At 45.5% G+C, this 26,948-nt stretch overlaps 1 protein-coding gene across 2 annotated transcripts in view; it reads right to left on the reverse strand.

Annotated features, from left to right (window-relative positions):
• Positions 1-26,948, reverse strand: part of LOC125466005 (small conductance calcium-activated potassium channel protein 2) — a 135,323-nt gene that overhangs the window by 72,146 nt on the left and 36,229 nt on the right. The gene's annotated exons all lie outside the window — the stretch shown is intronic.

A 26,948-nucleotide genomic window follows, 5' to 3' on the forward strand; every position in this document is an offset into this window, starting at 1 on the left:
GCTAGACACTAATCTTCAAGTTCTGGACAAGTGACAGAAATGAATGCATGTTCATTTATAATGATAGAGTTTTGATTTGAACCAGTTATTGCCTCTGGGGGTGCTGCGAAGCTGCCTCTGGGAGCTGGGCCATTTACACTACGGATTCACAGCCTCAGAGTCATGGGCTGGTCATTTCGGACTGAGATGTGGGAGATGCCCTCACTCAGAGGGTAATGAGATTTGGGAATTCTGTAGGCCAGAGGGCAGTTGGTGATCTGTCATGACTGTGCTGAATGGATTTTTGGGTACTAAAAACAATTAAGGGAAAGTGGATTTGAGGCGGAACAATGACCCAGGACCTTTCTAAAATGTACAGCAAGCCTGAAGGGCTGAATGGCCAGCTCCCTGAGCCTTTATCCTAAATTCTTTTGAGAGAGGAGTTGCTTTCTCACTTGGGAGGGGAGGTCTGGAAACTGACATCATACTGAGTCATTTCAGGGAGTTTTCTTTGCAACAGGAATGTCCTCTCAGGAATGCTCCAAACCACATGAACTTGATAAAATCCTTTGTTTCGCGGAACACTTTGGTGATTCTGATAATGGCACAGAAAGAAGCCATTCGGCCCGTTGTGTCTGCACCAGCTCTCAAACAAGCATGATGACTTGGTGCCATTCTCCTGCTTTTCCCCTATATCCTTACATGTTGATTCTACCTAAACATTCAGCCAGTGCCTTCTGCAAAGCCTCTGCTGACTCTTCCCCTCAATCACATTTCCAGGCAGTGCATTCCACACTCAGACCACTCACTATTGAAAAGGTTTCTTTGCACATCACATTTCCTCAAATCACTTTCAATCTATGCCCCTCTCATTCTTGATTCTTTTATATGCCATTTATCAGCCCATTCATTGATTTTAAAATCTTCTATCAGATCGCCTCTCAGCCTTCTTCTATTCAAGGGAGAAATGCCTTTTTAACGCAAGAAGTGTCAGGAATAAGGGTGACAAACTTAGAACATGGATCAGAACTTGGAGCTAAGATATTGTGGCCATTACGGAGACTTGGATAACACGGGAGCAGGAATGGTTGTTGGATGTTCCGGAGTTTAGATGCTTCAAAAGAAATAGGGAGGGGGGTAAAAAAAAAATGTGGGGGTGAGGCATTGCTAATCAGGGGTGGCATCACAGCTGCAGCAAGGGAAGTCGTGTAGGAGGGTTTGTGCACTGTGTCAGTACGGGTGGAAGTCAGAAACAGGAAAGGAGCAGTTGCTTTATTGGGAGTTTTCTATAGACCCCCCAATAGCAACAGACACACTGAGGAACAGATTGGGAAGCAGATTTTGGAAAGGTGCAGAAGTAATGGAGACCTGTAACAGGGATCTGTGCTGGGACCACTGTTGTTTGTGATATATGTAAATGATCTGGAGGAAGGTGCAGGTGGTCTGATCAGCCCAAGTTTGCTGATGACACTAAGATTGGTGGAGTAGCTGATAGTGAAGGGGACTGTCAGAAATTAGAGCAGAATATAGATAGATTGGAGAGTTGGGCAGATAAATGGCAGATGGAGTTCAATCCAGGCAAATGCGAGGTGATGCATTTTGGAAGATCAAATTCAAGGGCGAACTATACAGTAAATGGAAAAGTCCTGGGGAAAATTGATGAACAGAGAGATCTGGGTGTTCAGGTCCATTATTCCCTGAAGGTGACAACGCAGGTCAATAGGGTGGTCAAGAAGGCATATGGCATGCTTTCCTTCATTGGACGGGGTATTGAGTACAAGAGTTGGCAGGTCATGTTGCAGTTGTATAGGACTTTGGTTCGGCCACATTTAGAGTACTGTGTACAGTTCTGGTCGCCACATTACCAAAAGAATGTGGATGCTTTGGAGAGGTGCAGAGGAGGTTTACCAGGATGTTGCCTGGTATGGAGGGTGCTAGCTATGAAGAGAGGTTGAATAGATTAGGATTATTTTCATTAGAAAGACAGAGATTGAGGGGGGACCTGATTGAGGTCTACAAAATCATGAGGGGTATAGACAGGGTGGATAGCAAGAAGCTTTTTCCCAGAGTGGGGGACTCAATTACTAGGGGTCATGAGTTCAAAGTGAGAGGAGGAAAGTTTAAGGGAGATATGCATGGAAAGTTCTTTACACAGAGGGTGGTGGGCGCCTGGAACGCATTGCCAGCGGAGGTGGTAGACGCAGACACATTAGTGTCTTTTAAGATATATTTGGACAGGTACATGGATGGGCAGGGAGCAAATGGACACAGACTGTTAGAAAATAGATGACAGGTTAGACAGAGGATCTTGATCGGCGCAGGCTTGGAGGGCCGAAGGGCCTGTTCCTGTGCTATAGGTTTCTTTGTTTCTTTGTAATAGGGTTGTTGTCATGGGTGACTTCAAGTTCCCTAATATAGACTGGAACCTTCTAAGTGCAAATAGTTTGGATGGAGCAGATTTTGTTGGGTGTGTCCAGGAAGGGTTTCTGACTCTATATATATATAGGTAGGCTGACTAGAGGGGAGGCCATATTGGATTTGGTGCTTGGTAATGAACCAGGTCAGGGGTGTCAGATGTCTCAGTGGGCGGGCATTTCGGTGATAGCGATCACAACTCCCTGACCTTTACTCTAGCCATGGAGAGGGTTAGGAGCAGGCGGTATGGGAAAGGATTTAATTGTGGGAGGGGGAATTATCATGCTGTTAGGCAAAAACTACGGAGCAAATTGGGAAGATATTCTCAGGGAAATGCATGAGAAAGTGTGGAGGCTGTTTAGGGAGCACTTACTACCAGTGCTAGATAGGTTTATCCCACTGAGGCAAAGAAAAGATGGTAAGGTGAAGGAACCTTGGATGATGAGACATGTGGAACACCTCGTCAAGAGGAAGAAGGAAGCTTACTGAAGGTTGAGGAAACAAGGATCATACAGGGCTCTAGAAGACTATAAGGTAGCCAGGAAAGAACTGAAGAATGGACTCGAGAGCGAGAAGCGGATATGAGAAAACCTTGGTGGGTAGGATCAAGGAAGACCGCAAGGCATTCTATACTTATGTGAGGAACAGGAGGATGGCCAGAGTGAGGGTAGGGCCAATCAGGGATAGCGGATGGAACTTGTGCGCAGAGTCAGGGGAGGGTCTTAATGAATACTTTGCTTCAGCATTCACCAGTTCGAGGGACCTTAACATTTGAGGAGAGCATGAAACAGGCAGATATGCTCAAACAGGTTGATATTAGGAAGGAGGACGTGCTAGAAATGTTGAAAAACGTGAGGATAGATGAGTCCCTTAGGGCCAGACGGGATATACCCAAGGTTAGTACGGGGATTGAGGGAAGAGATTGCTGCCCCTTTGGTGATGATCTTTGTGCCCTCACTGTCTACTGGAGTAGTACCAGATGATTGGAGGGTGGCAAGTGTTATTCCCTTGTTTAAGAAATGGGATAGGGATAATCCTGGGAATTGCAGACTGGTCAGTCTTTCTTCTGTGATGGGCAAATTATTGGAGAGGATTCTGAGGGACAGTATTTTTGATTATTTGGAAAGCACAGTTTGATTGGAAATTGTCAGCATGGCTTTGTGAGGGGCAGGTCATGCCTCACAAGCCTGACTGAATTCTTTGAGGATGTGACAAAACACATTGATGAAGGCAGAGCAGTGGATGTGGTGTATATGGATTTTAGCAAGGCATTTGATAAGGTTCCCCATGGTAGGCTAATTCAGAAAGTAAGGAGGCATGAGATTCAGGGAGACTTGGCTGTCTGGATACAAAACTGGCTGTCCAGTCAATGACAGAGGTGGTAATAGATGGAAAATATTCAGCCTGGAGCTCAATGACCTGTGGGGTTCCGCAGGCACCTGTTCTGGGACCTCTGCTCTTTGTGATCTTTATAATGACTTGGATAATGACTTGGATGAGGAAGTGGAAGGGTGGGTTAGTAAGTTTGCTGTTGACATGAAGGTTGGTGGAGTTGTGGATAGCGTGGAGGGCTGTTGTAGGTTGCAATGGGACATTGACAGGAATCAGAGCTGGGAAAAGAAGTCGAAGATGGAATTCAATCCGGAAAGGTGTGAAGTGATTCATTTTGGAAGGACAAATTTGAATGCAGATTACGGGGTTAATGGCAGGGTTTTTGGCAGTGTGGAGGAACAGAGCGATCTTGGGGTCCACATCCATGGATCCCTCAAAGTTGCTACCCAAGTTGATGGGGTTGTTAAGAATGGGTATGGTGTGTTGGCTTTTATTGGCAGGGCAATTGAGTTTAAGAGCCGTGAGGTTATTCTGCAGGTCTATAAAACTCTGGTTAGACTACACTTGGAATATTGTGTTCAGTTCTGGTCACCTCATTATAGGATGGATGTGGAACCTTTAGAGAGGGTGCAGAGGAGATTTACCAGGATGCTGCCTGGACTAGAGGGCAGGTCTTATGAGGAAAGATAGAGGGAGCTAGGGATTTTGTCACTGAAGCGAAGAAGGATGAGAGGTGTCTTGATCGAGGTTTACAAGATGATGAGAGGCATAGATAGAGTGGACAATCAGAGACTTTTTCCCAGGGCGGAAATGACTATTACAAGGGGGCACAATTTTAAGATGATTGGAGGAAGGTATAGGGGAGATGTCAGAGGTAGGTCCTTTACACACAGAATGGAGTGTGCATGTGGAATGTGCTGCTGGCAGTGGTAGTGGAGTCAGATATATTAGGGACATTTAAGCAACTCTTGGATAGGCACATGGAGGATAGTAAAATGTAGGGTATGCAGGGTAGATTGATCTTAGAGTAAGATAATAGGTTGGCACAACATCGTGGAACGAAGGGCCAGTACTGTTCTATGTTCTATGTTTTATGAAGACAGTCCTAACTTCTTCAATCCAACCTCACCACTGAAGTTTCTCATCCCTAGGAAATCACTTCTGCACTCTCTCCAATTTATTCACATCCTTCCGCCCAGAAATGTACACCATACTCACCAGCTGAGATCTCACCAGTGTCTTGTGTAAGTTCAACATCACTTCCTTGCTCTGTTCTCCACACCCCTATTAAATAAGAACACTGTTTGCTTTATTAATCGCTCTCTACATCTGCCCAGGCCACCTACACACCCAACATATGGGCCCTCTGCTCTTGTACCCCATTTACAATTGTACCCTTTGTTTTATTTTGCCTGTCCACGTTCTTCCTACCAAAATGCACCAATGTTACAATTCTCTGCATCGAACTTCATCTACCACCCATCCACTCACTTCACCAACTTGTCAAAGTCCTTCTCAGCTGTACATTGTCCTCAATTTTTCCAGGTTTCATATTATCTGCAAACTTTGAGACTGTCCCCTGCATATCAGGGCCTAGCTAATTAATATTTATCAGGCAAAGCAGGGGCATTGAAGCCGATCTCCTGGGGGGTGAGGGGGACTCCACTGGAAACTACCTCCTGCCCAATCTCTCCTTCTGAAATTCAAGCTGGCTTTCCTAAACAACCCGACCTTTTCCAAATAATTGTTTTCAACTTAACAGCACAGTAACAGAAAGAGTTCCCTCTCAAGCCTGTTACACAAGAACAGGACGAGGCCATTTAGTCCCCTTAAGACTGTTCTGCCTTTCAATGAATCGTGATTAATCAGAACCATAACACTATTGAGCTTCCTGTGTATTTTTTAAGATCATAAGATATAGGAGCAGAATTAGGCATTTAGCCTATTGAGTCTGCTCCACTCTTCAATTGCAGCTGATATGTTTCTCAACCCCATTCTCCTGCCTTCTCCCCATCATCCTTGATCCCTTCACTAATCAAGACCCTATTTATCTCTGTTTTAAATACACTCAATGAAGTGATCTCCACAGATTCACCATCCCCTGGCTAAAGAAATTCCTCCTCATTTTACTTTCAAAGGGTCGTCCCTTCAATCTGCTGTGGTGCGCCCCCCCACCCCATCCTTCTGAACTCCATTGAGTACAGATCCAGAGGCCACAACCAATCCTCATATGACAGGCCCTTCATCCCCAGGATCATCCTTGTAAACCTCCTCTGGACCCCCTCCAAGTCCCACAAATTTTTCCTCAGATACTGGGCCCAAAGCTGCTCACAACAGTCAAAATGCAGCCTGACCAGAGTATTATACAGCTTCAGCAGTACATCTCTGCCCTGTATTCTAGACCTCTTGAAATGAAATCCTTGTCTTGAAAAAAACCTTTCAATTTCAGGTTTAAAATTATTCATTGAGCATTGGCATGTGTGTTGGAGAGATCCACAGTTTTGCCACCCACAGTGTTTACCACCCTCTGCGTGAGGCCTGATTTCGCTGGCTCAGATCTTCTTCTTATTTTGAGGAAGTGCTGTATTCCCTTCCCCACTACACTATCAATTACTTCAATCCCAACAAAATGATCCCAAAATGATAGGTGCACTCACCTATCCCCATTCCACCCACCTTCCCCAGTCCCACAGCCCCTCTCCATTTATTTCAGAGCCCCCTCCCCCCTCCCCCATTTCTGGAGAAGGGTCCTGTCCTGACACATCAGCTTTCCTGCTCCTCTGATGCTGCCTGGCCTGCTGTGTTCCTCCAGCTCCTCACCGCGTTATCTCTGACTCCAGCATCTGCAGTTCTTACTACCTCAAACCTTCTACAATGCATGGAACATAAGCTTTGTTTACATATTGACTTCTAAGAATCTAACTCTGTTCATAACCTCCGACAATCTAAACTTCAATTCTGCAGGAGGGGGCAGGAGGGCTGCTAGGTCTAGTGGTGGTTTGGGAGGGGTGGGAGTTTAGGGGGAAATCGATGCTTTAAATCTGAAATATAAAGAAAAAAGACTGGAAATACTCAGCAGCGCTGGCAACATCTGTGGACAGTGAGACTCAGTTAATATATTAGCTCCGTGACGTTTCATTAGGAGTGGAAAATGTCGGGACAGGATTTAAACATAACTTTAAACCTACCTCTTTCACCAAGCCTTGTACCTGTCCTAGTATCTCCAAAATAATGTATATGCTATGTTAAGAGATAATGGGAACTGCAGATGCTGGAGAATCCGAGATAACAAAGTTTGGGGCTGGATGAACACAGCAGGCCAAGCAGCGTCTTAGGAGCACAAAAGCTGATGATTTTTCTGATGAAGGGCCTAGGCCCGAAATGTCAGCTTTTGTGCTCCTAAGATGCTGCTTGGCCTGCTGTGTTCATCCAGCTACATACTTTGTTATCTTATATGCTATGTTAAATTTTGTTTATCGCGGTGATAGAATGCTGTGGGATGTTTGAACTGCACTGAAGTTGCCATATAAATGCATAAACTGTCGGTGGTGCCTCCTCATCTATCACTTGCCCCACGATGGCTTTCATCCCAATTGTTTCACAGGTTCACTGGATTTCTGGCAGAATGCTGTCAGCACTGCCGTTCAGTTTGTGTGTTGGGAGTGATCAGCATTCAGAGGCGCTCTGGTTATGTCCTCATGGAGAAGACACACCTCAGAAGGAATCTGGAACAGGAGCCCTGGCACTGGTTTCACTTGGCACTGGGCTAGGCCCACCACCAGGAGTGAACACTGAACAAACATAGAAAATGCTGGGCACTTAGCGAGCCTGGCAGCATCTGTGGAGAGAGGAAGACAAAGTTAACATTTCAGCCTGATGACCTTTCATCAGAACTGGAAATGTTAGAGAGGAAGCTAATTTTAAGCAAAGCCCTGAAGGCTTGGAAGCTGTTTCTTGATTGAATCCAACAATTTCAGATCATAACTTTGTTTTTTTATGTTCTTTCGCTCTCGGTTATTGAAGATCATGTTATTCCACTTACACTCCTGTAAGCCCAGCTTGTGTTCCTTTACAAATGCCTTTTTGTCATGAAATGTTATCCCTTGTGTCATTTAACTTCTGCTGCCTTGTACTCTATCACAGGCCTTCGCTTTGACTCATCTCCCATCCCCTCCCTCCCCGCCAGCCCCACAACATCCAAATCCATGAATTAGGAGCAGACACCGGCCATTCGGCCCCTCAAGCCTGCTCTGCCATTCGATAACTTTGTAGCTGATTTGGTTCTCCACATTCCTGCCAATACCCTTGACAACCTTGCACCCAGTTTCTTACCAAGAGTCTAGCCACCTTTGCTTTGAACATATTCAAAGACTTTGCTTTCACAGCCGTTTTGAGGGAAAGAACTTCGAGAACCCACCGCCATGTGTAGGAAAGAAACATTCCCTCATCTCTGGGCTATATGAATAACCCTTGATTTTTAAACAGTGACATTCTGCCACAGAACAGAAGATATTCTCTACATCCATGCTGTCCACAGCCTCAGGATTTTATGTTTCAGTCAAGTCATCTCTCATTATTCTAAAGACCAGGAGATTCAAGCCTCACCTGTGCAAACTCCTGTCACAAGACAAACCAGCTATGAATGAATAGCAGGGATGGCGGTGGAACAACAGTGGCAGGTATTTCTGGATGTAATGCAGAAGGTGCAGGATCAGTTCATTCCAAAGAGGAAGAAAGATCCTAAGGGGAGGCAGGGGCGGCCGTGGCTGACGAGGGAAGTTAACGACTGTATAAAGATAAAAGAGAAGTATAACATAGCAAAGATGAGCGGGATGCCGGAGGACTGGGAAACTTTTAAAGAGCAACAGCGGATAACTAAAAAGGCAATACACAGAGAAAAAATGAGGTACGAAGGAAAACTGGCCAAAAATATAAAGGAGGATAGTAAAAGCTTTTTTAGGTATGTGAAAAGAAAAAAAATGGTTACGACTAAAATTGGGCCCTTGAAGTCAGAAATGGTTGAATTTATTATGGGGAACAAGGAAATGGCAGCTGAGTTGAATAGGTACTTTGGATCTGTCTTCACTAGGGTAGACACAATCTCCCAGATGTAATAGTGGCTGAAGGGCCTAGGGTAATGGATGAACTGAAGGCAATTTGTATTAGGCAGGAAATGGTGTTGGATAGACTGTTGGGTCTGAAGGCTGATAAGTCCCCGGGACCTGATGGTCTGCATCCCAGTACTTAAGGAGGTGGCTCTAGAAATTGTGGATGCATTGGTAATCACTTTCCAATGTTCGATAGATTCAGGATCAGTTCCTGCAGATTGGAGGATGGCTAATGTTGTCCCACTTTTCAAGAATGGAGGGAGAGTGAAAACAGGAAATTACAGACCAGTTAGCCTGAGGTCAGTGGTGGGAAAGATACTGGAGTCAATTATAAAAGATGAAATTACAAGTCATTTGGATAGCAGTAACAGGATAGGTCAGAGTCAGCCTGGATTTATGAAGGGGATATCGTGCTTGACTAATCTTCTGGAATTTTTTGAGGATGTAACTATGAAGATGGACAAGGGAGAGCCAGTGGATGTAGTGTACCTGGACTTTCAAAGTCTTTGATAAAGTCCCACACAGGAGATTGGTGAGCAAAATAAGGGCACATGGTATTGGGGGCAAAATACTGGCTTGGATTGAAAATTGGCTGGCTGACAGAAAGCAAAGAGTAGTGATAAACGGGTACCTTTCGGAATGGCAGGCAGTGACCAGTGGGGTACCGCAAGGTTCGGTGCTGGGACCGCAGCTGTTTACAATATACATTAATGATATAGATGAAGGCATTAAAAGTAATATTAGCAAATTTGCCAATGACACAAAGCTGGGTGGCAGTGTGAAATGTGAGGAGGATGTTATGAGAATACAGGGTGACTTGGACAGGCTAGGTGAGTAGACGGATGCATGGCAGATGCAGTTTAATGTGGATAAATGTGAGGTTATACACTTTGGTGGCAAGAACAGAAAGGCAGATTACTATCTAAATGGAGTCAAGTTAGGTAAAGGGGAAGCACAACGAGATCTAGGTGTTCTTGTACATCAGTCAATGAAAGCAAACATGCAGGTACAGCGGGCAGTGAAGAAAGCTATGGCATGCTGGCCTTCATAACAAGAGAAATTGAGTACAGGAGCAAAGAGGTCCTTCCGCAGCTGTACAGGGCCCTGGTGAGACCGCACCTGGAGTATTGTGTGCAGTTTTGGTCTCCAAATTTGAGGAAGGACATTCTTGCTATTGAGGGAGTGCAGCATAGGTTCACGAGGTCAATTCCTGGAATGGCGGGACTATCATAAGTTGAAAGATTGGAGCGACTGGGCTTGTATACACTTGAGTTTAGAAGGATGAGAGGGGGTCTGATTGAGACATATAAGATTATTCAGGGATTGGACACTCTGGAGGCAGGAAGCATGTTTCCACTGATGGGGGAGTCCAGAACCAGAGGACACAGTTTAAAAATAAGGGGTAGGCCGTTTAGAACAGAGTTGAGGAAAAACTTCTTCACCCAGAGAGTGGTGGATATATGGAGTGCTCTGCCGCAGAAGGCAGTGGAGGCCAAGTCTCTGGATACTTTCAAGAAAGAGATGGATAGAGCTCTTAAAGATAGTGGAATCAAGGGTTATGGGGATAAGGCAGGAACAGGATACTGATTGTGGATGATCAACCATGATCGTAATGAATGGTGGTAGCGAGTTTTGAGAAGATTTGTAGCTCAGGTTGAGGTTCTGGATGTGAGTTTGCTTGCTGAGCTGGAAGGTTAGTTTTCAGACCTTTCATCACCATTCTAGGTAACATCATCAGTGAGCCTCCGATGAAGCGCTGGTGTTATGTCCCGCTTTCTATTTATATGTTTAGGTTTCCTTGGGTTGGTGATATCATTTCCTGTGTTGGTGATGTCATTTCCTGTGCTTTTTCTCAGGGGATGGTCGATGGGCTCCAAGTCAATGTGTTTGTTGATGGAGTTCCGGTTGGAATGCCATGCTTCTAGGAATCCTCGTGCGTGTCTCTGTTTGGCTTGTCCTAGGATGGATGTGTTGTCCCAATCAAAGTGGTGTCCTTCCTCATCTGTGTGTAAGGATACGAGTGATAGTGGGTCATGTCATTTTGTGGCTAGTTGATGTTCATGTATCCTGGTGGCTAGCTTTCTGCCTGTTTGTCCAATGTGGATGCCAAGAGGTCCGAGTAGTCTGGCAGCCATTTCGGAAATGTCTTTGATGTAGGGGAGAGTGGTTACGGTTTCTGAGCCCGTTTTGTCTGTTTGTTTGGGTTTATTGCTGAGGAATCGGCGGACTGTGTTCATAGGGTTCCCGTTCTTTTTGAATACTCTGTATAGGTGATTTTCTTCTGCTCTGCGTAGTTCCTCTGTGCTGCAGTGTGTGGTGGCTCGTTGGAATAACGTTCTAATGCAGCTTCGTTTGTGGGTGTTGGGATGGTTGCTCCTGTAGTTCAGTATTTGGTCCGTATGTGTTGTTTTCCTGTAGACGCTGGTTTGAAGTTCCCCACTGGCTGTTCGCTCTACTGTGACATCTAGGAATGGCAGCTTGTTGTTGTTTTCCAATATTACACAAACGGGCTCAGAAACCGTAACCATTCCCCCTACATCAAAGACATTTTCGAAATGACTGCCTGACTACTCGGACCTCTTGGCATCAGGGTAGCCCACAAACCCACCAACACACTAAAACAGCAGCTAATGAACTTAAAAGACCCTATACAGACAACAAATAAAACGAACATCATCTACAAAATACCTTGCAAGAACTGAGACAAACACTACATTGGACAAACAGGCAGAAAGCTAGCCACCAGGATACATGAACATCAACTAGCCACAAAACGACATGACCCACTATCACTCGTATCCTTACACACAGATGAGGAAGGACACCAGTTTGATTGGGACAACACATCCATCCTAGGACAAGCCAAACAGAGACACGCACGAGAATTCCGAGAAGCATGGCATTCCAACTGGAACTCCTCCAACAAACACATTGATTTGGAGCCAATCTACCATCCCCTGAGAAAAAGAACAGGAAATGACATCACCAACACAGGAAATGACATCACCAACCCAAGGAAACCTAAACAGTTAAATAGAAAGCAGGACATAACACCAGCGCTTCATCGGAGGCTCACTCATGATGTTACCTAGAATGGTGACGAAAGGTCTGAAAACTAACCTTCCAGCTCAGCAAGCAAACTCATATCCATGACTGGTGGTGCTGGCTCGAAGGGCCAAATGGTCTACTCCTGCACCTACTGTCTATTGTCTATTGAATACAGACCAATAGATTCAAGAACAGTTTTATCCTTTCCATTACCAGAATTATGAATGGACCTGTGCTGTAACTGTAACACTATATTCTGCATCCTGTTCGATTAACGTTTATGTTAGGTATGATTTACCTGGATAGCACACAGAATAACACTTCTCACTGTATCTCGGTTCATGTGACAATGATAAATCAAAGCGAATCAAATAGATCTCGTAAACCTTCCCCGAGCTAACGGCCAGTCCTGACAGAAGGTAATCGACCTGCAATGTTAACTCTGGTTTTCTGTGCACAGGGGCTGCCAGACTGACTGTGTGTTTGTAGCAGGTTCTTGTTTAATTTCAGGGATAATGGGAACTGCAGATGCTGGAGAATCCGAGATAACAAAGTGTGAAGCTGGATGAACACAGCAGGCCAAGCAGCATCTCAAGAGCACAAAAGCTGACGTTTCGGGCCTAGACCCTTCATCATAGAGGGGGATGGGGTGAGGGTTCTGAAATAAATAGAGAGAGAGGGGGAGGCGGACCGAAGATGGAGAGAAAAGAAGATAGGTGGAGAGGAGAGTATAGGTGGGGAGGTAGGGGGGGGATAGGTCAGTCCAGGGAAGACGGACAGGTCAAGGAGGTGGGATGAGGTTGGTAGGTGGGAAATGGAGGTGCGGCTTGAGGTGGGAGGAAGGGATAGGTGAGAGGAAGAACAGGTTAGGGAGGCAGAGACAGGCTGGGCTGGTTTTGGGATGCAGTTGGGGGAGGGGACAAGCTGGGCTGATTTTGGGATGCGGGGGGGGGGAAGAGAAGAACTGGGCTGGTTTTGGGATGCGATGGGGGAAGGGGAGATTTTGAAGTTGGTGAAGTCCACATTGATACCATTGGGCTGCAGGGTTCCCAAGCGGAAAATGAGTTGCTGTTCCTGCAACCTTCGGGTGGCATCATTGTGGCACTGCAGGAGGCCCATGATGGACATGTCATCTGAGGAGTGGGAGGGGGAGTTGAAATGGTTCGCGACTGGGAGGTGCAGTTGTTTATTGCGAACCGAGCGGAGGTGTTCTGCAAAGCGGTCCCCAAGCCTCCGCTTGGCTTCCCCAATGTAGCGGAAGCCACACCGGGTACAATGGATGCAGTACACCACATTGGCAAATGTGCAGGTGAACATCTGCTTAATACGAAAAGTCATCTTGGGGCCTGGGATGAGGGAGGAGGTGTGGGGGCAAGTGTAGCACTTCCTGCGGTTGCAGGGCAAGGTGCTGGGTGTGGTGGTGTTGGAGGGCAGTGTGGAGCGAACAAGGGAGTCACGGAGAGAGTGGTCTCTCCGGAGAGAGACCTCTCCCTCTCCGGGGATGGAAAAATGGCTTGGGTGGTGGGGTTGGATAGGCTTCCTCTACATTGGGGAAACCTAGCGGAGGCTTGGGGGCTGCTTTGCAGAACACCTCCGCTCGATTTGCAATAAACAACTGCACCTCCCAGTCACGAACCATTTTAACTCCCCCTCCCATTCCTCAGATAACATGTCCATCATGGGCCTCCTGCAGTGCCACAATGATGCCACCCGAAGGTTGCAGGAACAGCAACACATATTCCGCTTGGGAACCCTGCAGCCCAATGGTATCAATGTGGACTTCACCAGCTTCAAAATCTCCCCTCCCCCCACTGCATCCCAAAACCAGCCCAGCCTGTCTCTGCCTCCCTAACCTGTTCTTCCTCTCACCCATCACTTCCTCCCACCTCAAGCTACACCTCCATCTCCTACCTACTAACCTCATCCCACCTCCTTGACCTGTCCATCTCCCCTGGACTGACCTATCCCCTTCCTACCTCTCCACCCATACTCTCCTCTCCACCTATCTTCTTTTCTCTCCATCTTTGGTCTGCCTCCCCATCTCTGCCTATTTATTCCAGTTCCCTCTCCCCATGCCCCTTTTCTGATGAAGGCTCTAGGCCCGAAGCGTCAGCTTTTGTGCTCCTGAGATGCTGCTTGGCCTGCTGTGTTCATCCAGCTACACAATTTGTTATCTTGTTTAATTTCAGCGTCTTGTCAGGCTGGAATCTGATGCCAGTGGGCAGTGTGGGCAGAGTATTCAAACATCCAGGGGGTGGTGCCAGCGGTTCTTGCTGCCTGATCAGCTCCTGTCCCCCACCCCAGCACCATCCACCCCCAAACCACACGCGCACACACGCGCACACACAATGGTCACCAACTGAGATCCTGTGGTGGGGAAGTAAACTGAGTTTAGAGAGTGGTGTGAGGGGTTTGCACGTTGCTGGGGATGCCTCAATTCATGGAGACATTAAAAACAATTGAAACCTTGGTGCCTGATTGAAGGATTCAGCATCTGAGACACAACAGCACCCTCACATCACATCTCCCACACCCTTCCTGCTGGCCGCTCCGACCCCCTCCCCCATCGTTAGGATCCTACAACAATCTGAGGAGCAGCCTCATGCCCAACAGTTATCACTGCCAACACCCAACCCTGCTCCCCATCACCCCCACTCCAACCCCCCCACAGCCCACCTTACCTCCCCACCCAGGGTCATTGGTCAGAGAACCTGTGGCTGGCCCGAGGCAAAGGGAGATCCCGAGGAGAGAGAACGCGGGGCTCTCCCGATTGGCTGAGGCCATCACTGCCTCCGAGGTTCCAGCCTGGGTGCACAAAGATGCTGTCACCCTGCCCTGGTGCCTTCAGCATCGTCCAAACTCCATCATGTGCTCCCTCCCAGCAACAACCACTTGGCAAGTCCCTCCTGATGCACACTCCCAAATCTACATCCATCTGAGGAGCAGATGTTGTCTCATCGCCTGCTGCATGAAGCACATCAATCAATCAGTCTCATCGTTCCACCTCTCAATAAACATAGAAACATAAAATCAAATAGGAACAGGAGTGGGCCATTCGGCCCTTCGAGCCTGCTCTGATTGTGCTGTTCCCACTTTCTCCCCATACCCTTTGATCGCTTCAGCCCTAGGAACTATACAGAGAAATAAAGAATAAACTGAAAATTTGTTTTTAATGTCTCTGTGATTCTCCTCTGAGATTTCCTCATCAGAAGTCACCTAATAACAGATTATAGTCCAACAGGTTTATTTGAAAACACAAGCTTCTTTCTCACTTCACCTACTGAAGGAGCAGTGCTTCGAAAGCTTGTGTTTTAATTAAACCTGTCAGACTATAACCTGGAGTTGTATGATTTCTGACCTTGTCCACCCCAGTCCAACACCGGCACCTCCACAATGAGACTTCCTCGTGATGGTGAATCATTAAATATTAAAGTACAGCTGGAGGTCACTCCATCCATCAGCCTTGTGCTGGCTCTGAGAAAAAGTGTTTTAGAAATGCCTGCACTCCACCCCTCCCCCGTACGCCTGCAAAATGCCTCCCCTGCCATGTACTTATCCAATTGTTATTGTCAGTTCTGGCTGAATCTGCTTCTGCTGCCCTCTCTGTTGGCCTGTTCCAGATCACACCAGCTCAATGCATAAACAGCTTTTCCCCTGTGCTTTAAGCTCGGAAACCTTCCGACCAAATTGAAAACCCTTGTGTATATGTTTTCATTCCTCCTTTCCTCTGTCCTGTTTCATTTTAAATGCACTTTATCTGTAATTTCTAACAACGCAAAACCTGATTTGTGACCTGTACATCGATGCAACCTGACCTGTTGAGTTTCTCCACTGTCAGCTTTTGCAGATTTCTAGCTGCAAAGGTATTTTTGTGTTTTGCACTAAATCCCTGTCTGTTGTAGCCTTGACTGAAGTACAGGATGTCAGGATCTCTGGTTACAGTGCTTGGTGTCAGTTCACTGGTACTCCTGACACCTCATCCGACCATTAACTAACCACCAGGAAACTGATACACTCCACCAGTGTTCAGTTCCCTGTCCAGCCTCATATTATCTCTCCCTTGTCTCTCTTTCTCCCTCTTGCACACGTGCACCACTCTTTCCTCTCTTTCCAGCCTTCTCTCTCTCATTCTCTGTCTCTCAAATACACACTCTCAGTTTTCTCACCTGGCATGTCATTTCCTCTCTCTTTCCAACCTTCTCTCTCTCTCCCTCTCTCTCTCTCTCTCTCTTCCTCAACTGCTCTTTCTCACAGGGACATAGGAACAAGAGCAGACCATTCCATCCATTGGACCTGCCTCACCATTCAGTTAGATCATGGCTGATCTTTCACCCTTAGTGCAGGAAAGTGGCCTATCTCCATATCGTTTAATTGCCATTGAACTCCAGAAACCTGTCACTGGCTGCCTTGAACATACTCAGTGAGTGAGCTTCCACAATCCTCTGGGATACAGGATTCCAAAGATTCATGATCTTCTATGTGAGGAAGTCTCTCCTCATCGCAGTCTGAAATGGCCAGCCCATTTTCCTGAAATAGTCCAGTTGATCTGGGGGGTAGGTTAGGGTTAGGGTGGTGGGGAGAGGAGCAGTGTGGAGTATCTTACTGATAATCCACCTTGTCACATCTTATAGGAATTTTGTTTGTTTCCATTAGATTACGTAGAAACATAGAAAATAGGTACCAGAGTAGGCCATTCGGCCCTTTGAACCTGCACCACTATTTATTGTGATCATCCAATCTCAGCATCTCATTCCCACTTTCTCTCCATACCCCTTGATCCCTATAGTCACAAGGGCCTCATCTAGTTCCCTTGCGAATATATCTAATAAACTGGCCCCAACAGCTTCCTGTGGGAGAGAATTCCATAGGTTGACAACTCTGAGTGAACAAATTCTTTCTCATCTCAGTCCTGAATGGTTTACCCCTTATTACATCTCACTTCTTGAAATCTCAGTTAATACAGGCCTCATCTCCTCAAACTCTCCTCATAAGACAACCACCATCCCAGTCCAGTGAACATACACTGTACTCCCTGTGTGGATTCCCCCTTAGGGATGGGGACCAAAACTGTGCACACACTGTCCAGGTGCAGTCACACCATGGCTCTGTAAAATTCCAAGACATTAGTCCTCCCATCCTCAAATCCTCTTACAATGAAGCCCACATCGTATTTGCCTTCCTCATTGCTTGCTGCACCAGCACGTTGGCTTTGAGGTTGGGAACCATCAGCTCTCCACAAAACCTAAGACGTAGAAGCAGAGGTGGGCCGTTCAGCCCACCAAGTCCATTCCACCATTCAATGAGATCATGAGTGATCTCAATCATCTCTCGCTGCCTCACCCTTTCTCGCTAAGCTTTCCTACTAGCAGGGTTTAATCAGAAACTATCAAATGCTGTAATGTTGAAACAGAATAACTGGTCAATATTGTACTGCTGTTTGTGGGAGCTTACTGTGCACACTTTGGCCCCTGTATATTCTGCATGTCAGCAATGTCTACACCTGATTGACTGTGAGGGACTCTGGGGCATCCTTAGGTTGTGATAGGTGGTGTGCAAATGCAAGTTTTAAGGGCAGTGTAACTCACCTTTGGGCCATTCTTCGAGAATCCAAATGGAAGCAGATGTTATGAAACTGAGAAGCTGAATGAGTGACTGACACTGACTGTGCCCTCTAGTGAGTGAAATCTTGATCATCTGTTCCAACACTGCAGTCTCCAACCACACCTCACTAAGAGATTTCCTCATCAACCCATTCACAGATGTACTATACACCTCTAGAATGTGAACCTGAACCTCCCAGCTCAGAGGTGGGAGCACTACGCCCTGCGCCTCAACAGCCTAACAGAATGGGAAGCTACTCTTGACATTTTAAATCAACTTGCTCAGATGCACTATGTCACACCTCTGGATAAAGTGGGACTTGAACTCTTGCCTTTCTGCTTAAAAGTAGAGACTCTACCAAACCCTTCTACTGCTGTGTGGATCCCTGAGGACCGTACCAGCAGCAATGACCACAAATGAAGCTCCGTGCACCAGCACATCGATCAGAGCGCGCAGACCCTCCAAGCAGTACAGAGGGGGCACTGGTCTTCAAATGAAACTATTCAATATTACTTGGTAGTGCAGAGACGAAACGGTTTGCATAGCTTCTTAATTAAGAGACTTGCACATTTGTAAGAAACATATCAAGGGGCTTCAAATAAACTGAGTTTACTTTGAAACACAGTGACGTGTTTTGTGGTTGGGTGTAGAGTCCATTTTTTTGTGCACAGGAAGATTCTGTAAACAGCAGGCAGTGTCAGTCAGACCCCAATCATTCTGAGATTGACCATCTCAGTTTTAGGCAATGCCTATCTGGCCTGGTGTCAGAGTCAACTGTAGCTCAATGAGCTACACTCTCACCTTGAGCGAAGGTGATGGCCTAATGGTACTATGACCAGATCAGTAATCTAGAGACCCAAGGTAACGCCCTCGGAACCTGGGTTCACATCCCATTGTGGGACAATGAAAACCTACATGTCAATAAAGCAACTTGGCATAATAACAGGACATTAGTGTGTGATAATGTGTATAGATAGGCCTCTCGCTGCTGTAGTGAGATTCTCATCTCACTGTTTGGCACTTCATTGGAAAGTGGGACTCTCTGGTTTCCTTCATAGGAATTTCCTCACTGCTGATCTCACACAATTCTTCTGACTTCCTCGCCAGTGTCTGGGAGGATTCCACCAAGTGTAAAGCTGTCCCAACAATGTGCCCACTCCTTGGTCTATAAACCGTGAAGATTTGTGGTCCAAAAACAGGAAGGAAAATGAAGCAGTATCACTTCAGACTTGTAGCTGCTGATTTCAATTTGGCAAGGTATACATTATTTATAAAAACCAACACTGGGGTGAACAGATACTGGAGGAACTTGCAGGGATATGAACACAAAGCAGCATTGAGAGGATGGGCTGAATGGCTTCCATGATTCTCATAGACTCAGAGTTGTACAGCACGGAAACAGACCCTTCAGTCCAACTTGTCCATGCTGACCAGATATTCGAGATAAATCTAGTCTCATTTCCCAGCAGTAGGCCCATGTCTCTCTAAACCCTTCCTATTCATATATCCATCCAGATGCCTTTTAAATGCTGTAATTGTACCGGCCTCCACCACTTCCTCTGGCAGCTCATTCCGTACACACCACCCTCTGTGTGAAAATGTTACCCCTTAGGCTCCTTTTAAATCTTTCCCCTCTTACTGTGAGAAGGAAATAGTTGAGACAGTAATAGGGAAAATGGGAATCCTGGAAGTTGGGCAAAGTAACAGAACATGAGAAGCAGAGAATGAAAACACTTGCAAGGAATATCAAAAAGTATCAAGTAAATGTTTCTCTCAGTCCTTGAAAAGACAGTGTGAAGGATGAGTGTGGGCTCAGGAAAGGCGGATACTGATGAGATTTTGATGGACAATATCAAATTATAGACTTATTAAGCAAATAAAATGAAAAATAAGTCAAAGAGAGTTTGGAATGGAGAGAATATTGGGACTTGAGATAGACAAATCTCCAGGATCTCTGTTTTCCAGTGCAAGGTATTAGGAAAAAAGATGAAGAAACCGCAGACAGACCAGTCTGAGCCATTTTATGAGTAGACCATTCAACCTCTGCTGACTACTCTACCTGCAATAAAACTGTGGCCGATCCTTAACCCTAACTCTTCATTCTCTCCCTCTCCCTCGTCTCTTGATGTTGAAGGAGCAGCCTCTTATGGAGAGTAGAAACAGAGAAATAGGGGGAGTCCTTGGAACACGTTCCCCCACTCAATCAGACCAGAACCGTTATATGACCTAATCTCATCTCACCACCTTAGCTTCATATCCCTTAATATCTTCCACTAAAAAAAATGAACCTTGGTTTAACAATGACCAAATGACCGTGCAATGATTCTTATCCATGGAACAGTGTCCCACATTTCTAACATTCTCTGTGTGGAGGCAATCTTCCAGATTTCACTTCTGAAAAATCTCGTTCTAATTTCTAGAGTCTGACCCCACCCTAGTTCTGGGCACCAGAAGGTAATTGCTTTCTATCTACTCCCCTTAATATCATTAAAGGTTTGACTAAATCATCTCTAAAGTTTCATCATTCCAGTAAATTAGTTCCTAGTTAGCAGAATTTCCCTGTGTAATTTAATCCTTGGAGTGCAGGTATAATTCTGGTACATCTACGCTATATCCAAGGCCCAATATTTCCTTCTCCGGTTCCAAGTGACCTGTTAGGACTTCGTCATGAACTGATCCAAGCTTCGGCACAGATTTGTGAAGGATACACCTTTCATTGATCTTTCCCTCATTTCCGATTCTGCAGCATGGAAAGCTGTGCTTTCAGCCTTCTCATAGAATCATAGATTCCCTACAGTGTGGAAACTGGCCCTTCGGCCCAACAAGTCTGCACTGACCCATTCCCCTATAACCTACCTCATCTCCACATCCCTGAACACTATGGGCAATTTAGCATGGCCAAACCACTTAGCCTGCACATTTTTGAACTGTGGGAGTAAACCAGAGCACGTGGAGGAAACCCACACAGACACAGGGAGAATGTGCAAATTCTATACAAACAGTTGTCCAAAGGGCGGCACGGTGGCTCAGGGGTTAGCATTCCTGCCTCACGGCACCAGGCACTGGGTTCAATCCCACCCTCTGGCGACTGCCTGTGTGGAGTTTGCACATTCTCCCCGTGTCTGCGCGGGTTTCCTCCGGGTGCTCCAGTTTCCTCCCACAGTCCAAAGGTGTGCAGGTTAGGGTGGATTGACCATGCTAAATTGCCCCATAGTGGTCTGGGGATGTGCAGGTTAGCCATGGGACATGCAGGGGAGCAGCATATCTGAGTGGGATGCTCTCAGAGGTGGAAGGTGGAATGTGTTGGTATGCCTTGAAGCTACAAACTGAAGAGTCATCTTGACATCCCGTAAATATTTAAGAATGAAACCAGGAAGTGATTTTCACGCAAAGGCTAGTGGTAACCTGGAATTTGCCCCTTTTGGGTTGGAGATGTCAACTGAAAATCTAAAAGCTGCAGGATACTGTGGCTAAAAGAGTGGACTAGGGTTTGTAATCTGATGTATCACTAATGGATGATTGAGATGTTCAACATGATTCAAAGATTTGAGAGGGCGGATGGAGAGAAATAATGTCTTTTTTTTGGAGGCAATTAAGTACTGGGCCAGATATCAGAACAGGGTCTTTAATTTGAAAGTTTGAGCCAGGATGGTCGTTCCTACTTCTTCATGAAGGCAGTTATCTGGCTTCGTGGAGGATGTTTGTTCAATGGTTCTCACATTGTACCTGAAGCTGCTGGTGGCTAATACAGAGTCCAGGTCTCAGGGCATTACACGAGTGTGGAGGAAAAGGTAAAGTTACCATATTCTTACCAGACCATAGGGCTGCTGCCTCATCAGAAAGAGAGAGAGACACAACTAGTGGTGGTTTAACCTGAGGGTCACCATGTCTCTGGTGAGGGGAGGGGTTGGGAAAGAACATGGAGATAACAGCTGCATCTCCCACAAAATTGATTTTGAGGGACAGATCACTGTTTTTCAAAAACTGTTCCTCCACTAAATCCAAATGTCTCAATTTCCAGCATTCCAGGACAGGATCATGAAAACGCTTGAACAGTGCTTTGAAGCTCTCCTTGAAACCAGGCAGCTTTGATATTAAGGACTGGGAGAAAAAGTTCAAAGGTCACCAACTTGTCCACCTCACCACATCATGCTTTGAGTTGCAATGCCTTGATGATGAGACAGCAGTAATGGAGGTGCAGGAATCTGGATCCTGGTGCATTGTGGGATGTGTCCAAAGATCTGAGGGTGGAGAATTGGATCATTCTGTCACATGAACAAACATGGCAGAAACAGGCAACCAATGAGTGGAGTTCAACCTTAAATCGAGGGACAGTGAATGATGGTGAATAGAAAACTGGAATGCTTTCGCCCTAAAAGCTGTTCAAGACTGAGGGTCAATTAAAAAGTTCAAAACCAAAATTGACAACTTTGTTTGTTGGGCAGGATTTTGAGCGATATTGAACCAGTGCAGATAACAGCTGCAGAATCACAGAAGAGGCCATTCAGCCAGCCGTGTCTGTGCCAGCTGAGAGGCAGTCTCCAGTTCTGGGTCCAATCCCTTGTAGTTCACAGCACTTCTTCAGGACATAAGAAATGGGAACAAAAGTAGGCCATTCTGCCCCTCAGACTGCCCTGCTGTTCAATGTGATCATGGCTGATCTACCCCAGGCTTTAATTTGTCTTTCATGTCAGCTTAGCATGGGCCTCAATTCCCTGATATTTCAAAAATCTACCTACCTCCTTTTTGAGTACCATCAGTGATTTAGCTCCATAGTTCTCTGAGGGCCTACAGAATGCCAGATATTCATTACTCTCTGGGAGATGAAATTCCTTCACACCTCCATTTTAAATGAGTGTCTGCTTATTCTGTAACAATGCCTTAGTTCAAGATGCTTCCAGTATTGAAAACATCTTCTCAACATCTACCCTGTTAAGTCCCCTCAAAATCTGGAATGTTCCATTAATGTCACCCCTCATTCCTCTGAACTCCAATGAATACAGGTCTAACCTGTTTGGCTGTTTTTTGATAAATTAACATCCTCATCCCACAAAATAGCCTAAAAAATCTCTTTTGAATTGCCTGCAAGGCCAGCACATCCTTTTTAATGGTGCACATGCGAAGCCTTTTCACTCATGATGCCAGTTTTTGCCTTCGCTGACACTTTAGACAGAGTTCCAAATCCCTAGCAATATCTGGGTAAACCACCTTCTCAACTCCCCTCTAATATTTCAAAAAGTTACATTAGATCTTGTCCTCCTCGTGACTGATATCTCTGCTCTCATCTAAACCCTCCTGTCTATGCCCCAGTGATTTTATCTACTTCAGCTAAATCTCCTTTCAGCCTCTTCTGGGAAAATAATCTGAGTGTATCTAATCTAACTTTCCTCATTTCTACAAAAATATAAAATGCTGGAGAAACTCAGCAGGTCTGGCAGCATCAGTGGGGTTAACTGAAGAACCATTCTGAAGAAGGGGTCATTTGACCCGAAACATTAATTCTGTTTCTCTCTCCACAGATGATGCCAGACCTGCTGAGTTTCTCCAGCAATTTCTGGTTTAGTCTCCAGCATCCACAGTTATTTGTTTTATTTATTTTCTTCTCATTGCTAATATAAAAGAATGATTGTTTTATTACTAAAAAATGCAGCATTGGTGAAACCTTACCTCATGAACTGTACTTACAATGGAAGTGGTGCAGAGAACATTCACCTCTCTGCTCTGTGAGGTGAAGGCATTATTTCTTACAAGGTTAGGTTGAGAAAGTTGGGCCACAACTTATTGGAACTTAAGAATGAGAGATCCTAATGAAACATTAAATTTTTAGGGTGTATGTACACGTTAGACACTGGGAAGACAACCCCGCCCACTCTCCCCCTCCCCCAGGGGAATCTAGACTCAGGGGTCCAGTGTGACCATAAAGGATTCCATTTAAAACAGGGTGAAGAAAGACTTTTCATTCCCTCTTAGAGGCTCATTATTCTTTGGAATTCTTTTCCTCATTGGAAACTGGGTCATTGAAAATATTCAAGGCTGAGAGACAGATTTGCGATCAACAATGGAGCGAATGGTTGGGGTGAGGGTGGAAGGGTTGCTGGGGTAGATAGAAAAGTGGGATTAAGGTCACAATCAGATCAGGACTTGATCAAACAGCAAAGTTGGCTCGATTGGGCAAACACCCTCATCCTGCTCCTATTTCTAATGATCCTATAGTCCTTCAATGACCTCAGTTAATAAATATCTTCTTAAAGTGTAATTATTATTGTAATGTAGGCAACTTTACACCTAATTCACACACAGAAAGATTTCACAAACAGCAATGAGCTCCAGACTATGAAATAATTTTGGTGATGTCAGTTGAGCAATTGATATCAGCTGGGACAGTGGCAAGGAATTCCCTTCTCCTGATGAAACACAATGGGATCATCTACTGAGAGCAGACGGGGTGGTGGTTTCATGTCTCACTGGAAAGGCAGCAGTATTGGGAGTGCAGCACTCTCAGTGGTCCCCTAGGAGTCTCAGCCTGGATTTTGTGCTCAATGTTTTGGAATAGACTTGAACCCAGAATCTTAAGACTGGGGAATGACAATGCTACTGTGCAGAAGTGTCCCAGTCAATGACAGGTAACTTTACACTGGATGATACCACGTTGGAAGTCCATTCCCCACATGAGGGATGGGAGTCAAGCTGATTTGCTCATTTTACTCAAAGCAGAATTCCAATTTCATCTCCACTGAGTATGGTACAAAACTCTTCAACCAGGTCGGTCTGTCAATGATTTTAAATGGTGGTCCTGCTCCAGAGATTTCAGAATCATGACTTCCTGGAAAGGCAGTGCTGGCCTCACACTGAACCTGGGCATTAATAACTCCACCATAAAAGCAGGGATTTCACAGACAAGTGTGAATCTCCAGAACTTGCTGCGTGATCTTGTCCCTGTTTGCCACAGAGGAGTACCTCCTCCTGCGCCTTCCCACTAATTTTATGAACTTGCAGGGTTTAAACTGAGACTTGCTTCAGAAAATTCGGACTGGAACTGCACTGTGCAAGTTCCCATTTAACAACACAGCAATTGCTAATGTAATGCCAATCAGCCTCACTTACTGAGAAAATGATATAATTTTGACTGTCATGGATACTGATGGGAACTGGGTGAGAAATTGAAATTTTCTTTGAAGTTTTAACATTTTACATTTTCTTCATACCTTTCCTACCTCAGTTCTCTCCCTTTTAATCTAATCACTGTTTCTATAGTTTTCTATCTGTATCTGATTTGAATTTAATTCACTCAAGCTACTTCTCCAGTGTTTCTGTGTTTCTTCTCTCAACACGTAACTCTCATTGATTGAGGTGGGCTTTTGCTCCCATTATTGTCTGAAGCTCCAGATGCTCTGAAACCTCTGTTGTGCTGTTGTTAGCATTTTCAACAAGTCACTGGGCAAAATATTTTGATCTAAAGCATAAGCAAGAGCCTAATGGTGAATGCGACAAGACATCTCATCCCCAACAAGGTTTGGTCTATTGGGTTTAATGGCTTAACAACTTAGAGTTTCTTACTCTGTTGTGAGCAAAATATGCCTCTGGGACTGACTGCTTAAAACAGGCAATATGGCATTCAATGGAACAACTCTACATTATAGGTTCTCCGAGACTTTGTTGGCCACTATAAGAGAACATTACAGGATGTGTCACTTATGTGTGAGATGAGAGACTCAAGCTGCATTGTATCTGTAGGAGGTCCTCTTGTCATCAGATGTCCTCAAGCTTGTCAACAAGGAGTTGGTCGCCCTGATACAGGAAAGACGTTATTAAACTGGAACGGGTGCAAACAAGATTTATAAGGATGTTACTGGGACTGGAGGGTTTGAGCTATAAAGAGAGGCTAGATAGGCTGGGACTTTTCTCCCTGCAGCTTCAGAGGATGAGGGTTGACCGTATAGAGATTTATTAAATCATGAGGGGCATGGACGGGGTGAATAGCCAAGGTCTTTTTTCCAGGGAGGACAGTCCCAAATTAGAGGGCATGGGTTTAAGGTGAGATGGGAAAGCTTTAAAAGGGAGGGGTAACTTTTGCACACAGAGGGTGATGTATATGCGGAACAAACCGCCAGCCGAAGTGGTAGAGGTGAGTACAATTACAAACATTTACTAGTTATTTGGACAGGTACATGGATAGGAAAGGTTTAGGGGGATAGGGGCCAAATGCAGGCAACTTGGGCTGGTGCAGATTAGGAAATCTGGTTGGCATGGATGAGTTGGACAGCAGAGTCTGTTTCCATGCTGTATGACTCTACGACTCCACAGCAAGACCACATGTAGTCATTGGGCTTGTCAAAGCCTACTTAATTATCTTCCTGTTCTCAGGGTCTCAGGCATTGAGGCCAATTTATATGCCCCTCTCAATCCCATTGTACATGGTATCCTGGCAGATATCAGCTGACTCAGGTGATAACCAGACACAGTAGCTGGAACCTTTTCAGTTTGGGTGGCTCACTGTCACATAGGTTATGGGGAAAAGGCAAGAAACTGGAGTTTATGATAAGCAAATCAGCCATGACTTCATTGAAGGCAGAACAGACTCAGTGGGATGAATGTCCTACTTCCGCGCCCACATCTTATAGAGATTTCTCAGACTGTCCAGTCCCTTTCGCCTCTCATTGAAATCATGACTGATCTGAGTGATACCGACAGCGCAGGTTCAAATCCTGCACTGGCTGAGGTCACCATGAACATCCCACCTTCTCACCTTGCCCATGGCCTATGGCATGACAACCATTGGGTTAAACCACCACCAGTCACCTTTCTCTCTGTCTCTCTCTCTCTCTACTGTGGGAGCAGCCCAATAGTCCTCTGGAACCACGACGACTTTACCTTTTACTGATCTGTAGCTTAACACCATTCAACTGGCTTGGTTCCATAGTCCTTGGCACCTTAGCCCAATAAAATATATCAATCTCAGTTTTAAAGCCCCAATTTTAAATACTGCCGCTTTCATAGGAATTACGGCAAATTAAGTTTTCTACTCTGACTGCTTGATCTTATTTTACATCCTGACAAATGAGTCTTATATATTGTAAATGTACAAGACATGGTTTAATTTGAAACTCTGACAGTAACATTTTCACACATATTTTGTGGATGCCAGCAACACCAACATTAGTCACCTACCCTGACTATCCCAGGACTGAACAGCAGAGAGCAGGACCGGAGTCCAACAGAAGTGCAAATCTCTCAGGGGATTCAGGGATATGAGGAGTGTCCAGGAAAGTGGAGCTAAGGTAGGAGGTTAGTAATGAATAGGAGAGCAGGCTTCATGGGCCGCATAGTCGACTCTAGGGCTCCTTTTTGTTGTATTCCTGAGTAAGCTGGACTGATGGTGGATGCGATGCTTGCTTATCCCTGAAAGACATGGTGAACTCATTTGGGTTTTTATGACGATTTCCTGGTCATTTTCCTAATTTTAAA

Source organism: Stegostoma tigrinum, chromosome 30 (genome assembly GCF_030684315.1).
Source record: "Stegostoma tigrinum isolate sSteTig4 chromosome 30, sSteTig4.hap1, whole genome shotgun sequence".
Taxonomy (NCBI): domain Eukaryota; kingdom Metazoa; phylum Chordata; class Chondrichthyes; order Orectolobiformes; family Stegostomatidae; genus Stegostoma; species Stegostoma tigrinum.